Genomic DNA, 25,041 nt, shown 5'->3' on the forward strand with positions numbered 1-25,041 from the left:
AAGAAAAATACTGTAAAAAACACAAACACATGGAGATTAAATACATTTCTAAATAACCACAGGTTACTGAATAAATCAAAAGGTAAGTCAAAAAAATTCTAGAAACAAATGACAATAAAAACATGACAACTCAAAATCTATGGGATGCAGCAAAAGCAGTCCTAAGAGGGAAGTTTAGAGCAATACAATCCTACCTCAAGAAACAAAAAAACATCAAATAGACAAACTAACTTTGCACCTAAAGCAATTGTACAAGGAAACACACACACACACACACACACACACACAAACCAAAATTAGTAGAAGGTAAGGAATCATAAATATCAGAACAGAACTAAGTGAAAAAGAAATGAAAGAAGCAATAGTAAAGATTAATAAAACTAAAAGCCATTTTTTGAGAAGATAAACAAAACTGACAAACCTTTAGCCAGACTCATCAAAGAAAAAAGAGAGAAGAATCAAATCAACAAAATTAGAAATGAAAAAGGAGAGGTTACAACAAACAATGCAGAAATATGAAGGATTATAAGAGACAATTATGAACAACTATATGGCAATAAAATGTATAGTGTGGAAGAAATGGACAGATTCTTAGAAAAGTTCAATCTTCCAAGACTGAACCAGGAAATAAAAATTATGAATAACCCAATTACAAACACTGAAATTGAAGCTGTGATCAAAAATCTCCCAAAAAACAAAAGCCCAGGATCAGATGGCTTCACAGGAGAATTCTATCAAACATTTAGAGAAGAGCTAATGCCTATCCTTTGAAAACTCTTTCAATCCAAACTCACTCTACAAGGCCACCATCACCCTGATACCAAAACAAGACAAAGACAACACAACAAAAGAAAACTACAGGCTAATATCTATGATGAACATAGACGCATAAATCCTCAACAAAATTTTAGCAAACAGAATCAGCAACACATCAAAAAAGCTCATACACCATGATCAAGTTGGGTATATTCCAGGGATGCAAGGATTCTTCAACATATGCCAATCAATCAATGTGATATACCATATTAACAACTTGAAAGATAAAAACCATATGACAATCTCAATAGATGCAGAAAAAGCCTTTGACAAAATTCAGCACCCATTTATGATTAAAAATCTTCAAAAAATGTGCATAGAAGGAAACTACCTCAACATAGTAAAGGCCATATATATGATAAGCCTACAGCAAACATTATTCTCAATGGTGAAAAACTGAAAGCATCTCCCCTAAGATCAGGAACAAACAAGGGTGTCCACTTTCACCACTGTTACTCAACATAGTTTTGGAAGTCCTAGATACAGCAATCAGAGAATAAAAAGAAATAAAAGGAATCCAGATCAGAAAAGAAGTAAAGCTCTCACTGTTTGCAGGTAACATGGTACTGTACATAGAAAACTCTAAAGACAGTATCAGAAAATTACTAGAGTTAATCAGTGAATTTAGCAAAGTTGCAGGATACAAAATCAATACAGAAATCACTTGCATTTCAATATACTAACAATGAAAAATCAGGAAGAGAAATTAAAGGATCAATCTCATTCACCATTGAAACAAAAATAATTAAATATCTAGGAATAAACGTACCTAAGGAGACAAAAGAACTGTACACAGAAAATTATAACACTGATGAAAGAAATAAAAGATGACATAAAGAGATGGAGAGATATCCCATGTACCTGGGTAGGAAGAATCAATATTGTGAAAATGACTACACTACCAAAGGCAATATACAGGTTCAATGTGATCCCTATCAAATTACCAATGGCGTTTTTCACAGAATGAAAACCAAATATTTCTCTATTCATATGGAAACACAAAAGACCCTGAACAGACAAAGCAGTCTTGAGAGAAAGAAGAATGGAGCTGGAGGAATCAAACTTCCTGACTTCAGATTATACTACAAAGATACTGCCATCAAGACAGTATGGTACTGGCACAAAAACAGAGATCTAGACCAATGGAACCAGATAGAAAGCCCAGGAAAAAAACCCATGCACTTACGGGTACCTTATTTTTGACAAAGGAGGCAAAAATATACAGTGGGGCAAGGACAGCCTTTTCAATAAATTGTTCTGTGAAAACTGGATGACTACATGTAAAAGAATGAAATTAGAAAACTTCCTAACATCATACAAAAAGATAAACTCAAAATGGATTAAAGACCTAAGTGTAAGACCAGAAACTATAAAACTTTCAGAGGAAAACATAGGCAGAACACTCAATGACATAAATCAAAGCAAGATCCTCTATGACTCACCTCCTAGAGCAATGGAAATAAAAACAAAAGTAAAAAAGTGGGACCTGGTTAAACTTAAAAGCTTTTGCACAGCAAAGGAAACTATAATCAAGATGAAAAGACAACAATCAGAATGGGAGAAAATAATATCAAATGAAGCAACTGACAAAGGATTAATTTCCAAACTATACAAGCAGCTCATACAACTCAATACCAGAAAAATAAACAAGCCAATCAAAAAATAAGGAAAAGACCTAAACAGACATTTCTCCAAAGAAGAGATACAGATGGTTAACAAACACATGAAAAGATGCTCAACATTGCTCATTATTAGAGAAATGCAAATCAAATCTACAGTGAGATATCACCTCACACCAGTCAGAATGGCCATCATCAAAAAGTCTACAAACAACAAATTCTGCAGATGGTTTTGAGAAAATGAACCCTCTTGCATTGTTTGGTGGGAATGTAAATTGATACAGCCACTATGGAAGATGGTATGGAGATTCCTTAAAAAACTAGGAATAAAACCACCATCAGCTCAGTTCAGTTCAGTTCAGTCGCTCAGTCGTGTCCGACCCTTTGCGACCCCATGAATCGCAGCACGCCAGGCCTCCCTGTCCATCACCAACTCCCGGAGTTCACTCAAACTCACGTCCATCGAGTTGGTGATGTCATCCAGCCATCTCATCCTCTGTCATCCCCTTCTCCTCCTGCCCCCAATCCCTCTCAGCATCAGAGTCTTTTCCAATGAGTCAACTCTTTGCATGAGGTGGCCAAAGTACTGGAGTTTCAGCTTCAGCATCATTCCTTCCAAAGAACACCCAGGGCTGATCTCCTTTAGAATGGATTGGACCCAACAATCCCACTCCTAGGCATATACCCTGAGGAAACCAGGGTTGAAAAACACATGTATCCCATTGTTCATTTCAGCACTATTTAAGTAGTTAGAACATGGAAGCAACCTAGATGTCCATCAACAGATGAATGGATAAAGAAGTGATACATATACACAATGAAATATTACTCAGCCACAAAAAGGAACACATTTGAGTCGGTTCTGATGAGGTGGATGAACCTAGAGCCTATTATACAGAGTGAAATAAATCAGAAGGAGAAAGATAAATATTTTTTCTAACACATACATACAGAATCTAGAAAAATGGTACTGAAGGATTTATTTGCAGGGCAGCAATGGAGAAACAGACATAGAAAATAGACTTATGGACATGGGGAGAGGGGAGGAAAGGGTGAGATGTATGGAGAGAGTAACATGGAAACTTACATTACCATATGCAAAATAGACAGCCAATGGGAATTTGCTGTACGGCTCAGGGAACTCAAACGGGGGGCTCTGTATCAACCTAGAAGGGTGGGATGGGGAGGGAGACAGGAGGGAGATTCAAAAGGGAGGGGATATATGTATACCTATGGCTAATTCATGTTGAGGCTTGACAGAAAACAACAAAATTCTGTAAAACAATTATCCTTCAATTAAAAAATAAATAAATTTTAAAAAAATAAATAAAATGTGCAGGAGACAAAAAGGGACATGAGGCAATTTCCATTATCGTGTGAAGTGTGATAATGTCTTCGGGTGGATGATGATGGAATTAAAGAAAGAATTGTGAGAAATGCTGCTGAATGAGTTTTGGATGAGAGGGAAAATTAAGGGAACAGGGAAAATCCATAAACATGAAGCCCTTTAGTCCATCAGTAGCATGGCTCACTTCTCCTTTCTCCTACCCTCTCCTATACACATTTATTCAGCACAAGCATATACATTATCTCAATAAGATGGCAAGTTCTACTCTGGGTGATTTTTGAGTACTCCAATTAACCCTTCATTGAAGGACTTTTTCTGTCTCTTTCAGAGTTCAGTGTGGGTGAGCTTGAGGCAGGCAGACTCGGTGCTCACTTCCATCAGCTGGGTGACTGCTGGGGCAGAACCTCCCCTCCTGGAGCCTGGGGGAGCTCAGAAAGCCCAATAGAGAATGAAAGAATCTCTTGCCTGGGAAACTGTTAAGTCCCATTCTCTGATCTCCTTTTTTGTCTTGAAAATAATACAATTATTAATAGTTAACAGAATTTTGATTAATCAAATTTTAATTTTAATAATAAGCTCTTCGACCAAATGCTTGAGTTCTTCTGAAAATACATTTTATTCTTCACCAAAATATCGAAGAGTTGACAGCAATTCTTTCAGTGATTAGTGATCTGTCAGTAAAGTGATTTTTTTCCAGAAGGATTAAGAAAGTTTAAAAGTCTTAAAGTTGATCCTGTTTTCAGCTCCTCTAGTATACCTCTATCCCTTTCCTGGTCAAGATTCTAAAGGTCCAGTTTTACAATATGTCAATTAAGAATGGGGAGCACAATAACATACTCATAAATACGTGAGTGGCCTAAAATCAAATAGTGTTTCAACCAACATTGTTGCTGTTTTGTCACTAAGCTGTGTTCGACTGTTTTGCAACCCCCATGGACTGTAGCCTGCCAGGCTCCTCTGTCATGGAACTTTCCAGGCAAGAATACTGGAGTGGGCTGCCATTTCCTTCTCTAGGGGATCTCCCCAACCTAGGGATCAAATCCAGATCTCCTGCATTGCATGGATATTCCTTACCACTGAGCAACCTGGGAAGTCCTGCAACCAATATGCATATATATAAAACCACTCTTTAATTAATTTAAGAGTAATCTACCAAATGATACTGATATTATATTTACTTTTTGTCCATTTTCTGTATTTATTGACTATGATAAGGCTTCCAGACATCTAGGTGTTATAAATTCTTTGCTCATCATACCACTTGTCACCATTAGGTGACACTATAAGGCAAAAAATAAAAAAAATAGTTTAAAAAGGAATTTCTAGATTGACTTTTTTCACAAATAATCTTATTAATATGTCCCTCAGCTTCCCTGAAGTTTATCTTTAATTCAATAGTAATAAGGTCCTATCATCTATGCACCCATCTTTGTATCTTTTTTTCCTCCTGTCACGTTCTTAAAATTATGAAATGTGCAGGAAAAGCCATCTGGCCCATGTGTCACAACTACGGTGCCCATGTGCCCTAGAACTCATGTTCTGCTTCAAGAGACGGCAACATGATAGGAAACCCAAGCACTGCAACCAGGGAGCAGTCCCCGCTCTCCACAACTAGAGAAAGCTGGCTCACAGCAGTAAAGACCCAGCACAGCCAAAATAAATAGATAAATGAGTAAATTAATTTTTAATTAAAAAAAAATAAAAGAGGATCCTGGAGACCTTCCAGGATACATGTGAATTAGGTCTTGAGATTAACAACGACTGAGAACATCAATCAACTGAGAAGCACGGATGAATTTCATTGTCCAGGAGCTCAAAGCTTTTAAATGCATCAGGTCTCTAAACCCACTAGATAGATGTGTTTAGATAACCTGACACACATCCACCAACATTCCTCAAATTACCTTTGATTATTTATTTAGTTATTATTAAATTATTTACTTAATTATTAAGTACTTATTATTAAAGGGTGAAAATTGTTCATGAATATTCACTTTAGCCCAGTTTCACTACTAGAAATGTATTGGAAAATTGTTTAGGATAAATTGTTATGATTCCACAATCCTATTGCAGGCAACATGATATTATATATAGAAAACTCTAAACCCTCTTTAGGAAGAAAAATAGGGATTTGCTTAATGAACTATAACAAAGTTATAGTGATTATGACAGTGTGATATTGCTTCAAGAGTCACAGATTGACCGAGGGAACACAGTAGAGATTTCAGACCATAAGAGAATACTAAATTCTTAATAAATTTGGCACTTTAGAGTAGTAGAGGAAGTAAAGCTTCAATAAATGCTAGGAAAAATGAATATCCATATAAAAGAGAAAACTACCAAAAAATTTGCAAGAAAGTCAAATATTTCTTAAACATAAGCAGGATTAATAGTAAAGAAAATATTTACAATTGTAACTACAATAAAATTAACTTTAATAAAAATAATTTAAAATTAATGAAAAATAGTTATTTCTTTTAAAACACTATTATAAGAATGAAAGGCACTAGAAATTCTACTAAAAAGATACTTACAGTACCATGCCATATATATATATATATGTGTGTGTGTGTGTGTGTGTGTGTGTGTATATGTATATATATACACACACAAACATATATATAGGTGATTAATGCCAAAATGAGGATTTTTTTAATAGTCAGCAAGATCTTCAATTTCATTATTCATCAAGGAACTGCACACTAAAAGCAAATTTTAGTATTACTATGTATACACAACAATGGCAAAAATCAAAAAGACTGAGGCTAATAAATGTTAATGATAATGCGGAATTTTCATACATTGCTGTTGGGACTATAAATTGGTATGACATCTTTAGAAAGCAGTCAGGTTTCTATAGAAAACTGAAGAAACGCATTAGTCTAAAATCAGTAACTCCTCTAGCCTAGATGAATATTTAGCTGTGTGTGCATCAAAAACATTTAAAAATATTTGTAGCAGCATTTTTTTTGTAGCAACAAAGGTTTTATTTTTATTTTCTAATGTTTTAATTAATTAATTTTGCTGTTCCAGGTATTAGCTGCCCCACTGAGAATCTCCACTCTGGCATGTGGGATCTCCAGGTCCCTGACCAGGGATGGAACCTGTGCCCCCTGCATTAGAAGCCAGGAGTCTTAGCCACTTAACCACTGGCAAAATCCCAATAAAAGATTTTTAAAAGTCCAAAAGTGTAGGAGAGTGGTAGGAGGTCAAGGCCATGGGAAGATGCTGCACTTTAGGTAAATTGCAAATCATGAGGGATCCTTTCTCAAACTCAAGATAGAAATGACAGTTCAGATAAGTGAGCCTACCATTGCTGTTTTGAACACCACAGAATGGGAGAAGAGATTTATCAGGAGAGAAAAAGAAGAGCTTGCTACAAGGCCAAGAAAATAATAAGAAGTCCAGCACTGGGGCTCCTTCTCCTATTAAATTAAAACAGTACTCTGATGAGATGTCCAAGGATCACTCTAAAGATAAAGGGGCCACCAATGAGTCAAGCTGGAACGCAAAGTCAAGTGGGCCTTAGGAAGCATCACTGTGAACAAAGCTAGTGGAGGTGATGGAATTCCAGTTGAGTTATTTCATATCCTAAAATATGATGCTGTGAAAGTGCTGCATTCAATACGCCAAAAATTTTGGAAAACTCAGCAGTGGCCACAGGACTGCAAAAGGTCAGTTTTCATTCCAGTCCCAAAGAAAGGCAATGCCAAAGAATGCTCGAACTACCGCACAATTGCACTCATCTCACATGCTAGTAAAGTAATGCTTGAAATTCTCCAAGCCAGGATTCAACAGTACGTGAACCGTGAATTTCCAGATGGTCAAGCTGGATTTAGAAAAGGCAGAGGAACCAAAGATTAAATTGCCAACATCTGCTGGATCACTGAAAAGGCAAGAGAATTCCAGAAAAACATCTATTTCTGCTTTATTGACTATGCCAAAGCCTTTGACTGTGTGGAGCACAACAAACTGGAAAATTCTGAAAAAGAGGGGAATACCAGACCACCTGACCTGCCTCTTGAGAAATCTCTATGCAGGTCAGGAAGCAACAGTTAGAATTGGACATGGAACAACAGACTGGTTCCAAATAGGGAAAGGAATACGTCAAGGCTGTATATTGTCACCCTGCTTATTTTATTTATATGCAGAGTACATCATGAGGAACACTGGGCTGGATGAATCACAAGCTGAAATTAAGATTGCCAGGAGAAATATCAATAACCTTAGATATGCAGATGATACCACCCTTATGGCAGAAAGTGAAGAACTAAAGAGCCTCTTGATGAAAGTGAAAGAGGAGAGTGAAAAAGTTTTCTTAAAACTCAACATTCAGAAAACGAAGATCATGGCATCTGGTCCCAGCACTTTATGGCAAATAGATAGGGAAACAGTGGAAACAATGACAGACTTTATTTTGGGGGGCTCCAAAATCACTGCAGATGGTACTGTAGCCATGAAATTAAAAGACACTTGCTCCTTGGAAAAAAAGCTATGACCAACCTAGACAGCATATTAAAAAGCAGAGACATTACTTTTCCAACAAAGACCTCTCTATAGTTTTTTCATGTATGGTTGTGAGAGTTGGACTAAAAAGAAAGCTGAGTGCTGAAGAATTGATGCTTTTGAACTGTGGTTTTGGAGAAGACTCTTGAAAGTCCCTTGGACTGCAAGGAGATCCAACCAGTCCATCCTAAAGGAAATCAGTCCTGAATATTCATTGGAAGTACTAATGCTGAAACTGAAACTCCAATACTCTGGCCACCTGATGCAAAGAACTGACTAATTTGAAAAGACCCTGATGCTAATAAAGACTGAAGGAGGGAGGAGAAGGGAATGACAGAGGATGAGATGATTGGGTGGCATCACCAACTCAATGGACATGAGTTTGAGTAAACTCTAGGAGTTGATGATGGACAGGGAGGCCTGGCGTGCTGCCGTCTATGTGGTCACCAAGAGTCAGACACTACTGAGCAACTGAACTGAATGAGTCAAGCGAGAAGGCTAGTAGCAGGGATAAAACTTGAAAGAGGCGCAGCGCTTCCCATGGTCGCAGCAACCCCAGGCCTAGGTCCCAAAAGAGATAAGTTAGAGGCCAAGCCCTTCCCCACATTGGCAGGCTCACCAGGAGTGTGACCAAGGTTCACATCATAGAGATATTCTTCACCTATTGGTAGTGGTTTAGTCACTAAGTCATGTGTGACTCTTGCAATCCCATGGACTGTATGTAGCCTGCCAGGCTCCTTTGTCCACAGGATTTTCCAAGCAAGTGTACTGGAGTGGGTTGTCATCTCCTTTGCCAGGGAATCTTCCAGACCCAAATATCGAACCCAGGTCTCCTGCATTGCAGGCAAATTCTTTACCCACTGAGCCACCAGGGAAGCCCCGGTAGCTCCACCTATGGGAAAATTCAAATGATTGACATGCCTGTAGAAAGGATGAACCCGCATCTGTCTATAAAGCCTCTGCATATGTGGAATTTGAGAGTCTAGATGAGGCCAAGAAGGTACTGAAGCGCATGGATGGAGGACAAGTCATGGCCAGATCACTGTCACCAAGGTGCTGACTCCCTGGGCTCAGCCACCTGCCCTACCTGCCTCCCCATCCCCCCAGGCAATTCAGCCCTGCTGGGAGAGAGCTGCCATGGCTTCCCATGTAGCACAGGCCCCCTGGGGGCTGGAGATCCCACTCCCCTCCCCCCAGTCACCGGCACAGGAGCCTCTCCAGCTCCAATGCCTCCCCTCCACGAGCAGGGCCATCCAAGGTCTGCCCCTGTGACTTGTATCCCATCCAACTCACTTCTGTCACTTTTCAATCTGGCAGAGTTCCCGCTGCAGGAGTTGCTGGTTTGGGAGTCCTACTTATAAAGGTGCCCTCCTGTTTTCTGCTAGAAAGCTTCTATATTTCTAGTGCCTGAAAGCCAGGTTAGTGGCAAAGCCAGCAGGGATAGGCAAAGGATTCCAGGTGGTGTGATACGTCCCAGCCTGCCCAAATGGTTCCTTTCACATGTACTCCTGTGCATGCACACACACACACTCATGTCTGCCTTCCACCCTGAAACTGGTAAGTTGACAGCTCTGTAGGGTCATCACAGAACCCTTTGTTGTGTTGATATTAATAGCGGTCCTGCAGGTTACCTTGGCAACGTGTACATTGCTTTTTTTGGTTTTTAATGTACAGTCAGTACTATAAATTTTCTGTTTTGAGTTTTGTAACTTTGTAGCATTTTAGACAATGTTGCATTTGTACTTTATTGTGTAGAGTAAAGGAATTGTACTGAATAAACCTAGGATTAGAGTGCAAAACAACAACAACAACAAAAAGAATCCAAATGTCCATCAAGCGGAGAGTGGATGATATTTGTGGCGGTCAGATTCCCAGATGCCTCTGCCAGAGAGTCCCTGTGACTTTATGGGTGCTGAGCCCTGTTGCTTGGCTGGGCCCCTAAGTAAGTTGTCATCCGTGGAAACATAGTCTCAGGATCAATGAGCAACACCAGGAAATTCAACTTTGACATAGGTTGGCTGGGCTCAGATACATGTCGAAGGGACACTGCTCCAACCTTCCATCATCTCAGTGCAGCTGTTCTGGGAGCTGTCCGCATTGCCGCCAGCATCAGCAGACTTGGACTTGACACTCTCCCCTTGGCTGTTGGCGAGGAAGACTTCCTGGAAGGATGTGGTCTCCAGGATGTTTGTACTTTGCCTCAGGTACCGGATCCTCCTTGTCCACCATCACTGCGAAGGAAGAGTTGTTGGTTAAGCCATTGCTCTCCACGGAACCCATTTCTCTGCTGCTCTGCAGAGTCAGGACAAGAGTAGCGAGACCCGCCTTCACTGGGGCATCCAGGGACGCCACCGTGGCCAACCCTAGAGGAAGGTGATGACAAGTGGATGCTGGGAAGCCGCTCGGAGACCTTCGAGGAGCTCCCAGGGACCTCCTGGGCGCAGACTTGATCTACATCGATGACTTCAACAACATCCCTATGACAGAGGGCACCATTTCCCCTGATCATCCTTGGCTCAGGACCCATAAAGTTACAGGGATTCTCCGCCAGAGGCATCTGAGAATCTGACCGCCCGTGTGCATTCAAATGTTGGTAAACTTCTTCCGGCAGATTCGGCATTAATGCTGCGTCTTTACCCGCATGTTGGTTGGGTGGACCCCGAACTGCGTCTTCAGGCTGCCTTTGGTGGAGAAGGCCCAATCACAGATCTTACACTGGAACGGCCTCTCCCCAGTATGAGTACAGTGACGCCTCTTGAGGGAGCTTTGGCAGCTTAGGACAGAGTGGCAAGTGAGACATTTGTTGGGGTTGAGGGCGGTCTTGTGGATGTTCTCCACCTCTGCTGCAGTTTCAGGGTCTCTGACCCTAGCTCAGTGTCCCACTCCCTTGGAAGCCACCAACCCTTGGGGAATTATGGTTTGGTTCCATCCGATAGGATGAATCCATCCTCACTTTCTGGAGAAGGCCTGGAGTGCAGGTGGTTAGGCAGTGTGCCATCCATGAGATCCTCGGGGTTAGTCCCAGAAGAGAGATTCTGAGGAGTGGGCTGAGTTGAGGGTACTCTATACTTATTTCTGCAGTGACGTGTATGCAGGTAAGTGGACAAGGCCTGTGGTCTATTCAAGGACCTGTTTTGTATTCTTCCAACCCCAAATCCAGTTTTCTTTTGTTTTTTGAAAGTACTATTTTTTAAAGCCAAGGTTGTAGAATTCCAAAATTCTTTTCAACCTTGAAACCTTAAATAGGATGCTTTCAAGTAGACTAATTTTAGTCATTAGAGAGTCAGTGTGTGAGTGTTGCTGCTTATTTACACACAGTTCAGGTGGTGCCCCAAGAGCACCAAGATCCTCCAGATGCTTTCCAGATGCCTTCTTCTTCCTAAAACCAGGAGAGGTGAACACCGGAGCAGGGAATCTCAGGTGACATAGCTTAGCTCACCAGTGCCTATCCTGTTGAAGAGCTGGGGTCCATTCTTGAAGAAAGAAACTCAAGGAAGAGTGTCTTTTCTTATTATATATACTAGTAAGTACATGCGCTGATTTGTACTAAAATCCCCTTGATTGTGACTAATGCCAAATGATAATGAATGTTTTTTTTTTTTTTTTCCTTTCTGGTATTGCATGAATGCTACCAAGTTAGAACAGGCAAGTACTAGATGTGAAAACATTAATTTATCTACCTCATTCATGTGTCATTTTTGAAGTGATTAGTCTCTGCTTTCCTATTTGATGATTGCTGTGGTGCTGGAGTGGAGAAGGCAATGGCACCCCACTCCAGTACTCTCGCCTGGAAAATCCCATGGATGGAGGAGCCTGGTGGGCTGCAGGCGTGGGGTCACTAAGAGTTGGACACGACTGAGCGACTTCACTTTCACTTTTCACTTTCATGATTGGAGAAGGAAATGGCAACCCACTCCAGTGTTCTCGCCTGGAGAATCCCAGGGACAGAGGAGCCTGTTGGGCTGCCATCTATGGGGTCGCAAAGAGTCGGACACGACTGAGCAATTGAACTGAACTGAACTGAAGTGCTCCTAGGCCCTGTGGGAAACCTAAGAGTTGATGTATTGGTGGGAGCAGCTGAAAGTTCAAGATATTGTTGTGATTCCTTTTTTTCTTAATTCCCTTTCTATATAGATGATATTAAGCAGACAACAAAGCATTACTTTTGAGGATTTAACAAGGAAGGAGAAAGACTCACATTTCTGGGTGGAGAAGTCTCTGCCCCTCTATGTTTAAGAGTGGATCATGACTGTTCTCAAGTCTGCCTTTCAATAATGGCACTTAACTTTAGAATCCAAAGAAATTTTTTGTTTTGCCAAGTTGTGCCTATCCTTCTGGAATTTTAAGTGAACACATTAGTAGTCCCTGTTTACACTGTGGCTATTGTTACAGAAAATACATCAGAAGCTTTCTCACTTGTTAAGTTAATAATGTCTTGTGAATGTATGATTTACAGAGAAATCCCTATAGTTTTTACCTGCTGCTGCTGTCTGTCAGCAGAGAAGGCAATGTCAACTCACTCCAGTACTCTTGCCTGGCAAATCCCATGGGCAGAGGAGCCTAGTAGGCTGCAGTCCATTGGGTCGCTAGGAGTTGGACACAACTGAGCGACTTCATTTCCACTTTTCATTTTCATGCATTGGAGAAGGAAATGGCAACCTACTCCAGTGTTCTTGCCTGGAGAATCCCAGGGATGGGGGAGCCTGGCAGGCTGCCATCTGTCTATGGGGTCGCACAGAGTCAGACACGACTGAATCGACTTAGCAGCAGCTGTCTATCAGAGGCCCGGGGCTGTGGCCAAGAGGAGCTACCCAACGCCTGAGGCCCGGGGCGATGGCCAGGAAGACCAACCCCACATCCAAGGAGTGGTGGCTGTGCGGGCGCAGGAGGGCCTACAGGAGTTATCCCACGGTGAAGGTCAGGAAGGGCAGTGGTGAGGAGATACCCCTCATCCAAGGTAAGGAGCAGCAGCTGCGCTTTGCTGGAGCAGCCGTGAAGAGATACCCCACATCCAAGTTAAGAGAAACCCAAGTAAGATGGAAGGTGTTGCAAGAGGGCATCAGAGGGCAAACACACTGAAACCATACTCATAGAAAACTAGTCAATCTAGTCACACTAGGACCACAGCCTTGTCTAACTCAATGAAACTAAGCCAAGCCTGTGGGGCAACCCAAGACAGGCAGGTCATGGTGGAGAGATCTGACAGAACGTGGTCTACTGGAGAAGGGAACGGCAAACCACTTCAGTATTCTTGCCTTGAGAACCCCATGAACAGCATGAAAAGGCAAAATGATAGGATACTGAAAGAGGAACAACCCAGGTCAGTAGGTGCCCAATATGCTACTGGAGATCAGTGGAGAAATAACTCCAGAAAGAATGAAGGGATGGAGCCAAAGCAAAAACAATACCCAGTTGTGGATGTGACTGGTGATAGAAGCCAGGTCTGATGCTGTAAAGAGCAATATTGCATAGGAACCTGGAATGTCAGGTCCATGAATCAAGGCAAATTGGAAGTGGTCAAACAAGAGATGGCAAGAGTGAAGGTTGACACTCTAGGAATCAGCGAACTCAAATGGACTAGAATGGGTGAATTTAATTCAGATGACCATTATATCTACTACTGCGGGCCGGAATCCCTCAGAAGAAATGGAGTGGCCATCATGGTCAACAAAAGAGTTCGAAATACAGTACTTGGATGCAATCTCAAAAACGACAGAATGATCTCTGTTTGTTTCCAAGGCAAACCATTCAATATCACAGTAATCCAAGTCTATTCCCCAACCGGTAATGCTGAGAAAGCTGAAGTTGTAGATTCTATGAAGACCTACAAGACCTTTTAGAAATAACACACAAAAAAGATGTCTTTTTCATTATAGGGGACTGGAATGCAAAAGTAGGAAGTCAAGAAACACCTGGAGTAACAGGAAATTTTGGCCTTGGAATATGGGATGAAGCAGGGCAAAGACTAATAGAGTTTTGCCAAGAAAATGCACTGGTCATAGCAAATACCCTCTTCCAACAACACAAGACAAGACTCTACACATGGACATCACCAGATGGTCAACACCGAAATCAGATTGATTATATTCTTTGCAGCCAAAGATGGAGAAGCTCTATACAGTCCACAAAAACAAGACCAGGAGCTGACTGTGGCTCAGATCATGAACTCCTTATTGCCAAATTCAGACTTAAATTGAAGACAGTAGGGAAAACCACTAGACCATTCAGGTATGACCTAAATCAAATCCCTTATGAGTATACAATGGAAGTGAGAAATAGATTTAAGGGCCTAGAGCTCATAGATAGAGTGCCTGATGAACTATGGAATGAGGTTCATGACATTGTACAGGACAGGGATCAAGACCATCCCCATGGAAAAGAAATGCAAAAAAGCAAAATGGCTGTCTGTGGAAGCTTTACAAATAGCTGTGAAAAGAAGAGAAGTGAAAAGCAAAGGAGAAAAGGAAAGATATAAGCATCTGAATGCAGAGTTCCAAAGAATAGCAAGAAGAGATAAGAAAGCCTTCCTCAGCAATCAATGCAAAGAAATAGAGGAAAACAGAATGGGAAAGACTAGAGATCTCTTCAAGAAAATTAGAGGTACCAAGGGAACATTTCATGCAAAGATGGGCTCAATAAAGGACAGAAATGGTACGGACCTAACAGAAGCAGAAGATATTCAGAAGAGATGGCAAGAATACACAGAAGAATTGTACAAAAAAGATTTTCACAACCCAGATAATCACGATGGTGTGATCACTGATCTGGAGCCAGACATCCTGGAATGTGAAGTCAAGTGGGCCTTAGAAAGCATCACTACGAACAAAGCTAGTGGAGGTGATGGAATTCCAGTTGAGCTATTTCAAATCCTGAAAGATGATGCTGTGAAAGTGCTGCACTCAATATGCCAGCAAATTTGGAAAACTCAGCAGTGGCCACAGGACTGGAAAAGCTCAGTTTTCATTCCAATTCCAAAGAAAGGCAATGCCAAAGAATGCTCAAACTACCGCACAATTGCACTCATCTCACACGCTAGTAAAGTAATGCTCAAAATTCTCCAAGCCAGGCTTCAGCAATACGTGAATCGTGAACTTCCTGATGTTCAAGTTGGTTGTAGAAAAGGCAGAGGAACCAGAGATCAAATTGCCAACATCTGCTGGATCATGGAAAAAGCAAGAGAGTTCCAGAAAAACATCTATCTGCTTTATTGACTATGCCAAAGCATTTGACTGTGTGGATCACAATAAACTGTGGAAAATTCTGAAAAAGAGGGGAATACCAGACCACCTGACCTGCCTCTTGAGAAACCTGTATGCAGGTCAGGAAGCAACAGTTAGAACTGGACATGGAACAACAGAGTGGCTCCATACAGGAAAAGGAGTATGTCAAGCCTGTATATTATCACCCTGCTTATTTAATTTATATACAGAGTGCATCATGAGAAATGCTGGACTGGAAGAAACACAAGCTGGAATCAAGATTGCTGGGAGAAATATCAATAACCTCAGATATGCAGATGACACCACCCTTATGGCAGGAAGTGAAGAGGAACTCAAAAGTCTCTTGATGAAAGTGAAAGTGGAGAGTGAAAAAGTTGGCTTAAAGCTCAACATTCAGAAAATGAAAATCATGGCATCTGGTCCCATCACTTCATGGGAAATAGATGGGGAAACAGTGGAAACAGTGTCAGACTTTATTTTTTGGGGCTCCAAAATCACTGCAGATGGTGACTGCAGCCATGAAGTTAAAAGATGCTTCCTCCTTGGAAGGAAAGTTATGACCAACCTAGATAGCATATTCAAAAGCAGAGACATTACTTTGCCAACAAAGGTTCGTCTAGTCAAGGCTATGGTTTTTCCAGTGGTCATGTATGGATGTAAGAGTTGGACTGTGAAGAAGGCTGAGCGCCGAAGAATTGATGCTTTTGAACTGTGGTGTTGGAGAAGACTCTTGAGAGTCCCTTGGACTGCAAGGAGATCCAATCAGTCCGTTTTGAAAGAGATCAGCCCTTGGATTTCTTTGGAAGGAATGATGCTAAAGCTGAAACTCCAGTACTTTGGGCACCTCATGCAAAGAGTTGACTCATTGGAAAAGACTCTGATGTTGGGAGGGAGTGGAGGCAGGAGGAGAAGGGGACGACAGAGGATGAGATGGCTGGATGGCATCACTGACTCGATGGACATGAGTCTGAGTGAACTCTGGGAGTTGGTGATGGACAGGAAGTCCTGGCCTGCTGCGATTCATGGCATCACAAAGAGTTGGACACGACTGAGTGACTAAACTGAACTGAACTGTCTGTCAGGGAAGAAATTTGGGATTTTTTTTTTTAATACATTTATTCTCATTTTGCTCTTGTATCATTCCACTTATCAAGGAAAATAGAAATTGGTCAAAAACTCTACCAAAGATTTTTCAAAGATTTAAATAATTTATTCGAGTCTATGGGGAATCTAAAGTTGAAAATTTAACCCAGGAAGTAGCCATTTCATGTCTTTCTGTGGATCTGATCGCCCATCCTAAAGTGACACATGTAATTTTCCATATAATTTTGTTTTATTTTTTAGTCCTGCTTACTGAGTTAAATTATTTTGTTAGTTCATTTTTTTCCCTTTTTTATTATTGTCTCTGTACCTGGGTCTAGAAATGAGACTTCTAAGAGCAGTGGCCTTGGATAGCTATTCTCCTTGGATTTCAAGCACTTACAACCTTGTCAGGCATGTAATAGGAGTACATGAAATAAGTTAGTGTTGGTGCAGTTGATATTTTTTGAAATGTGTAAATGGACAATGTCAAGAAATATTATATGAAAGGGAGTTCTCTGGTTCAATAAGTTTAGGAAATCATATACCTTACATTTCCTCATGGTGACATTTAAGGGCTGAGTGTGTTAATTGCTCAGTCGTGTCCAACCCTTTGTGACCCCATAGACTGTAGCCCACCAGGTTCCTCTGTCCATGGATTTCTCCAGGCAAGTATACTAAAGAGGATAGCCATTCCCTTCTCCATGAGATCTTCCTGACCCAGGATTGAACGTGGGTCCCCTGCATTGCAGACAGAATTTTTACCATCTGAGCTACCAGAGATGCCCTCAGAATCCAGAAGTAAAATGAGTTGTTTAAACAACATCGCTTAGAGGAGCGTTTTCCAAATTTTGTGTCATACTTTCTTGTGAGTAGCAGGCCAGAGTCTTGCCAAAAATGAACAATCTGAAAAATAAATCCTAAAGAAGTCATGGCAGACTCAGCAAAACATACAAGCCTTAGCAGATTGTGGAAATGTTTCATGGACCTGAATTCCCAAGTCTCCAATTCCGCCTGGAAGACACAATGGAATAGCTCATGGTGCTATTCTGCTTGCCCTGGTAGGGATCTTTCTAGTGTTCTTCAAGCCTCTTACATGTCACTATGAAACTTCAGCATAATCACCTTACATTGGTGCAAAAGTTACTTTTTGCAAGCTGAAGCTCCTTGATTTCACATCCAAGCTTAGGATAAAATTGCTCCCTATAGCCCCATCCATAGGAAACTGCTTATGAATATGACCAGGCATCAAAACTGTGGCATTCCATTAAACCTAGAGTGTAATGAGCAGTCGCAGGACATGCACAATTGTTTATGTGCAATCTGAAAACCTTTTATTAAAAACAAACATTCATATCCCAGGGAACTAGTGTTACATGTAAATATTTTAAAAACACTTGGCTAGGCAATCCAATATATATACATTAACTGAATATTTGGGGTGAAAATACATTGACAGTGTCTCAATTTTCATTGATACATCATGTAAGTGTAATCAGTGCCAATTAACTTGATACTTTTCAGGCCATCCTGACCTGGAGGTAAAAATTGGTTCGCTTTTTATTATTTGAGAAAAAATCTTCAAGATATACAAAACTTTGGATTTCATTAACTTTTCCTCTTATATTGCAAGATTGAGCCATTTCATCACTTCCTGTCACTGAACTGTAGAAAGGAGAAAGGCTTTATTCCATCACTCCCAAATTGGCATTGATTTCTCTACTCCCTTATGAAATCCCAGAGGCTATTTTCCTTTACGTATTTATGGCAATCTTTCTGACTCCTAGGCCAGAGCATTTGGCTGAACTTATTATTCTACCCCTTAGTTAATAAGTGTAACCTTGCTGCAGAGGCAGAATGCTTCTAGGAGCTATTTTCTCTAGCTTTTAGTCACAAATAATGGCGGCAATGGAAGGTTTTGCATCATTACACATAATCCCTCGGAATTGATGCAGCATGCTGATTGCTTCAATAAGAGCTACAGTGAGAATGATTCTCAGAAATCATCTATTGCCAAAAGCACAGGAATGACCCAGGTCGAAGTATAGCCCACCACAAAGAGATGAGAGATTCCTTTCAAAGAGCAAGGCAGCGATGTACTGGGTACTTTTCATCTTTGCATTTTGTTGAAGGATCCAAATAGAACTGTGTACTTATTTCAAAGACTGTTTAGGTTCCTGAGAAGAGGGCAAAATAAGATTCACAGTAGTCCTTTTGCATCAAATCATAGATTTTTTGAAGTCATCATGCTCCTTTGTAGTTCATAGAAATGTCCAAAATATATGTTGGTTCTTTGTCCATAAATATAGAGAGATTCTGACTCTGGTCTCAGCACGTTAACTTATTACATGATTTCCCAAACTAGGATTGAAAAACAGCTAAAAATGAAAAGGTCATCGGTGGCTGGTGGAAAACAAGATTAGTTTGGAATAACTCTAGCAGTTCTTCAATCTAAACATTTTTTTTTAAAAAGTTCCCATCCAAAATACCCTTATTCCAAATCTTGCCCTCTATAACTCCAGGAAGTCTGACATAGAAATATGCACACTGTGTTAGGTAGGAAATGGATTTTTAAATTGATTGCTATTGGAATGAGAGACAATGAGAGAAAGAGAGTGACATAACAGGGTGAAGGTCACCTATGTCACTTTCATATTTTATTCTGAAAGGTGAGGATGTTATAGCTTTTCCTTTAATGAGTTTCATGACTGTCTTCCATATAGTACTTCCCTATACCCTTACAGATAGTTAAATAATATTATGAATGAATGTGATTCTTCTCATTTTTCTTCAACAAAGTTCAATATACAGTGCTAAGTTCTCTTCTCTATTATTGTTCACTAATTAATATCAGTAATGCATAGGCCATCAAATACTATCTATATAATTATGATTTTTAATTTCACAACCTGTACCTCCAGCTTGACCTTTCCTTAAAATTCTATCCCCTTTATTCAGCCACTTACCAGACAATTTACATTTGGGAATATCGAAGGATGTTTCAGACATATATGAAACCCAATACGAGCCAAGGTCAACTCCTGAACTGTGACTTCCCTATTGTTGTGGATTGAATTGTTTCCCTTCAAAAATCCTATGTGGAAGTCTTAACAACAGTACCTCAGAATGTGAACTTTTTTGGAGATAAGGCAATTGCCAATAAACTTTCCCAGTTTATTGGGTAAACAGTCTTCCTGCAATGCAAGAGACGTCGGTTCAATCCCTGGGTTGGGAAGATCCCCTGGAGAAGAGAATGATAACCCATTCCAGTATCCCTCCCTGGAGAATTCCATGAAGAGAGGAACCTGGGGGGCTACAGCCCATGGGTCACAAAGAGTTGGACATGACTGAGCAACTAACACTTCATTTAATTGTAATAAGTTGCGATGAGGTCATACTGAAGTAAGGTGAGCCGCTCATCCAGTATGATGGTGTCCTTATAAAAAGGGGACATTTGGCCACACACACATACACACACATAGAATGCCAGTGAAGGTGAAAGCAGAGCTTAAGCTGATGTTTCCATGAGCCAAGGAGGGCCAGCAATTGGTAGCAAACAACTAGAATCTACAGAAGAGGCAGATTCTTCCTCACAGCCCCCAGAAGGTGCCTATCCTACAGATACCTTGAGCTAAGACTTCAAGCCTCCAGACTGTGAGACAATAAATGTCTGCTCTTTAAGCCATTAATTCATGATACTTTGTTCTAGCAGCCCTGGGAAACTAGTACATCTACCTACCCACTCCCCAAACTCAACAGTAACCACTGAACAGAAAACAAATGAGACAACATCACTGTCTTTTAGTGCATCTTGATTCCTCAGGCTGGAATCCTAGGAGTCATTCATTCCACTCAGTAGCGAATCAAGATAATCCAGCCTTCGTATGCATAAAATTCTCTCACCTATTTGAAGTCACTTATGCCCCTCTTAAAATTTCTTTTTTCAAAGATATGAGCCCCAATCCCTTATGCTGCTGCTGCTGCTAAGTCTCTTCAGTCGTGTCTGACTCTGTGCGACCCCATAGATGGCAGCCCACCAGGCTCCCCTGTCCCTGGGATCCTCCAGGCAAGAACACTGGAGTGGGTTGCCATTTCCTTCTCCAATGCATGAAAGTGAAAAGTGAAAGTGAAGTCGCTCAGTCGTGTCCGACCCTCAGCAACCCCATGGACTGCAGCCCACCAGGCTCCTCCATCCATGGGATTTTTCCAGGCGAGAGTACTAGAGTGGGGTGCCATTGCCTTCTCCCCCAATTCCTTATGACTCATTTTAAAAGCACTCTTATTATTCTTATCTTCACTACCTATATATTCTCCAGTTTGTAAAAGTTTTCTTTTTTAGTTTGTTAAAGTTCTTAATTAGAATCATTGATAAAAGACAATCTTCTGAATGGGAGACAATATTTGCATCACTTTACCAATAAGGGATTAATATCCAAACTATATAAACAGCACTGCTAAGTTGCTAAGTCACTACAGTTGTGTCCAACTCTGTGCAACCCCATAGAAGGCAGCCCACCAGGCTCCCCTGTCCCTGGGATTCTCCAGGCAAGAACACTGGAGTGGGTTGCCATTTCCTTCTCCAGTGCATGAAAGTAAAAAGTGAAAGTGAAGTCACTCAGTTGTGTCCAACTCTTGGTGACCCCATGGACTGCAACCTACCAGGCTCCTCCATCCATGGGATTTTCCAGGCAAGAGTACTGGAGTGGGGTGCCATTGCCTTCTCCTATAAACAGCACATACAGTATCAAAACAGTATCAAAAAACCCCACCTAACCAAGAAATGGACAGAAGACCTGAACAGACATTCTTCCAAAGAATATATACAGATGGCCAACAGGCACATGAAAAGATATTCAACGTCACTAACCATAAAAGAAATGGGAATCAAAGCCACAATGAGGTATCGATAGCCTCATACCTGTCAGAATGGCAATTATCAAAAAGTTTACACAGAACAAATGTTGATGAGGATGTGGAGAAAAGGGAGCGCCTCTACATTGTTGATGGGGATATAAATTGGTGCAACCACCAAGGAAAACAGTATGGAGGTTCCTCAAGAAACTAGAAATAGATCTACCATATGACCCAGCAATACTATCCCTGGATATATATCTGAAAAAGATGAAACCATGCATGTGCCCCCAGTGTCCATAGCATTTCTCACCTGCAAATTTGAAAGTACACAATTCAATGCTGGTCAGTTGGCTCTGCTTCTCAGGGACTTGAACTCCTTCTAGGTCACCATGCCACACTTTGTGTGTTGCCCTAGATATTAAAGTCCAAGATGGTATTTACATTCCAGGAGGCAGGATGGAGAAGAGATCAAACACAAGGTACAAAGACTGTGTGTCCGTTGTATGTTCAAGGAGATTCTAGGAAGTTGTCATGTTAACTCTTCCTCTTGTATCCCAACGGCCAACTCGGTCACATCAACATAGCATGTGATTTGGGAATATATTATTTGTACCTAGGTGGAGAGCTGGTAAAGAATCTGCCTGCCAATACAGGAGCTGTGGATTTGATCCCTGGATCTGGAGGGGAGATTCCCTGGAGGAGGAAATGACAACCCACTCCAGTATTCTTGCCTAGAATATTCTGTGGACAGAGGAGCCTGGTGGGCTACAGTCCATGCGGTGGCAAAAAGTCAAACACGGCTGAACACGCACACATGCATGTATTTTTACACAGTAGGAAGCATGACTTTAACTTGGTGTCTCAATGCTTTGCACAGTACCTCAGGGAGTACATATTGAGGAAATACTTGTTAATTAAAAGAGTAACCAAATTATCAACTGAACTCTGATAAAATAAGAATCAGAAGTCTTGGGGAAATTTTTGAAAAAAATCTAAAACTTTAAATCTGAAAGAAAGATGGTCTCAGAAAGTTGATATGGACTTGGAACTCACTCTAGCATCTTTGTGACTGTTTCCTAGGTATTTCATGAAAATATTTTGGCAGTCCTATGTCTGTTTCATTTTGGCACATTTTAGATACCAGGAAGACATTTCAGGAAGAAATAAATATCTAACATCTCTGAACTGCTCTGTCGGTAGGCAGCTTTCTCTTGATTAAAAATTGGTTAGCAACAGTGAGTCAGATTGCTTCCTTCAAGACAGTTAAACAGCAGGCTTCTATCTACTAAGGAAGTGGGAAATTCTTAAATGAATAGAAATTAAGCTTCACAAGCACGACCCAGAGGGTATCTTAACACTTACTGAATTTAAATCAAGAAACATAAAGTCTTCTCTTGTAAATGCCAGATGTGTTGTCTTCATGAGGTTGTGTCATGGTAAATGCAGTCACACACTGTTATTTCACACCTCCTTTAAAAGTTACCAATATCACAAGAAATGGCTTAAATTCCCTCACTTTCTTCCTCCCCAGGGCCTTGCTGAAAATACTCAAAAACTCTTGCTTAGATTCATTTACACATATTTCCAGCTGCTAGTATTTCAGTATTCATCTGAGTTCTTCTCCTAAAGTGAAAGTCCATATACTGAATGCCCTATAAATGTCTGAAGTAATTTAAATTGGAACAAGGTAAAATCAGATGCAATCTAATGAAGCTTTGCAAAAATCTTCAAAGCACTGAAATTTCCTATCACAGAAAGCCTAACTATATTTAGGCTGCTATTCTTAATTAGAGGAAAAACTGGTTTGTGTTGGTCTTGATCAGGGTAGCAATCCCTGGTGGAAGGAGCCAATTTGTTGTCCAGGGTAGCCGGGCTCTATAAGAGGATAGCAAACTTTCAATGCTTCCTGATGGGTCAGAGATGCTTCCAGGATGAATATCAGACAGGTAGGATTGCTCTCTCTCGAGGACTTCATTTTGTATGCCACTTACTGAGTGACTGAACTGAACTGAACTGAACTATCACACACTGAGCTGGGTAAGTCAATCCCTGAAGCCACTAGCTCATTAAGAGGCTAATGACACTCCAAATTTGGGGAGAGCTCCATGATCCTTGTGAAATAAGAACATTATGACTGATACAAGTAGAATCTCTGTATCCATAGAGAATGTTATAGTTGAATCTACAAGGGGATAGATTTGGTTCTTTCTTGGGGGCATCTTTCTAGAGGGTTATCCTCAAAGGAGTGAGATGAGAGTAAGAGATTACAAGCACTGCCTATCTCAGCTAAACAGTGGTTTATTCATCAACAAAGATCTTCTTAAATGTACCAGGATCTGCATCAGGATATAGAGATGAACAACGCATAATATCTAACTTAAGGAAATTTGACCTATTTTCAGAAGAGCATGCAATTTGTTATTGTACATGCAGGAAATGTGCTAACAGGAACATACACAGGGATTATAGCAATAATCCCTTATTATTGGGACAAATACAGAGGAAACCTAACTCAACTTTGGGTGGTGAGTTGATAGGTTAAAAATGTTTCCAAGAAGTGGGATTTCATCTTAATCTCAAAAAGAATGGGACACGATCAGTTGGACAAGCCAAGAAGTAAATGTTAAGTAGAATAAATAACAAGAGAAAGTGTGGAGCAAAAGGCACAAGAGAAAAATCACAAATCACAAGTGGTTTGAAGTAAACACACAGAGCGTGACTGTGAGGGAAGATGAAGCCGGAGAGCTTGGTCATATACTAAGTGTACACCGTGTTGGATGCGGGATGGCTTATTTAGATGTATTTTTACACTTAAGTGAATTCAAAGCAGAAGGAAAATTCAGACTCATTTTCAATATAGTTTTAAATTGTATCAGTGGCATAACTTTAAAACCTTGCAATATTCTGATCCTGTGAAATGAAGGATTCATTACATCAAGTTCTTTTGACTTCAAGAGTACTTCTATGCCATCAATAATCATTCAGATGAAAACTGAATCAGTTACCAGAAAGACATTCTGCCACAGATGTGGCACCTCATCAGATTTCCCATCTCAGTGTGAAGTGGAGTTGGGCAGAGTAAAAAACCAGGGAAGATAAAATAAAATGGGTTCCTCCATTCCCTCCTCAACTTACTTACATGTTTGAATGGTAATGGAGGGTAGCATAATAAAATTTTATTTAGTGATTTTAGAGTTTCTAGTATATATATTTTTGTAACCCTATAAGAAAGACTAGGGAATTTTAAGACAACTTTAGTTTATCATGTCTCCTTACTTGAGGCAATAGTAAGTTTTTAATTTAACCTGTAACTTTTTCTGGCTGCATTCAGTCTTTGTCGCAGCATGTGGGACCTTTCCTTGTGATGCACAGACTCTCTAGTTGTGGCTTGCAAGCTCCAGAGCACGTGAGCTCACTAGTTCCCAGTGTGTGAGATCTTAGTTCCCCAACCAGGGATCAAACCTGTGTTCCCTGCATTGCAAGGTAGATTCTTAATCACTGGACCACCACGAAAGTCCTTTTAACCTGAAACTTGATACAAAGAAAGTCTAATTAAGTCAAACAGATTGTCAGGTGGGAAATAAGTCTCCATCAATAA

At 40.6% G+C, this 25,041-nt stretch overlaps 1 pseudogene; it reads right to left on the minus strand.

Annotated features, from left to right (window-relative positions):
* Positions 1 to 10,192: 10,192 nt before the first annotated feature.
* Positions 10,193 to 17,152, minus strand: LOC138987876 (sal-like protein 4 pseudogene; annotated as a pseudogene).
* Between the last annotated feature and the right edge of the window lie 7,889 nt (positions 17,153 to 25,041).

The sequence above is a fragment of the Bos mutus genome, chromosome 5 (genome assembly GCF_027580195.1).
Source record: "Bos mutus isolate GX-2022 chromosome 5, NWIPB_WYAK_1.1, whole genome shotgun sequence".
Classification (NCBI taxonomy): domain Eukaryota; kingdom Metazoa; phylum Chordata; class Mammalia; order Artiodactyla; family Bovidae; genus Bos; species Bos mutus.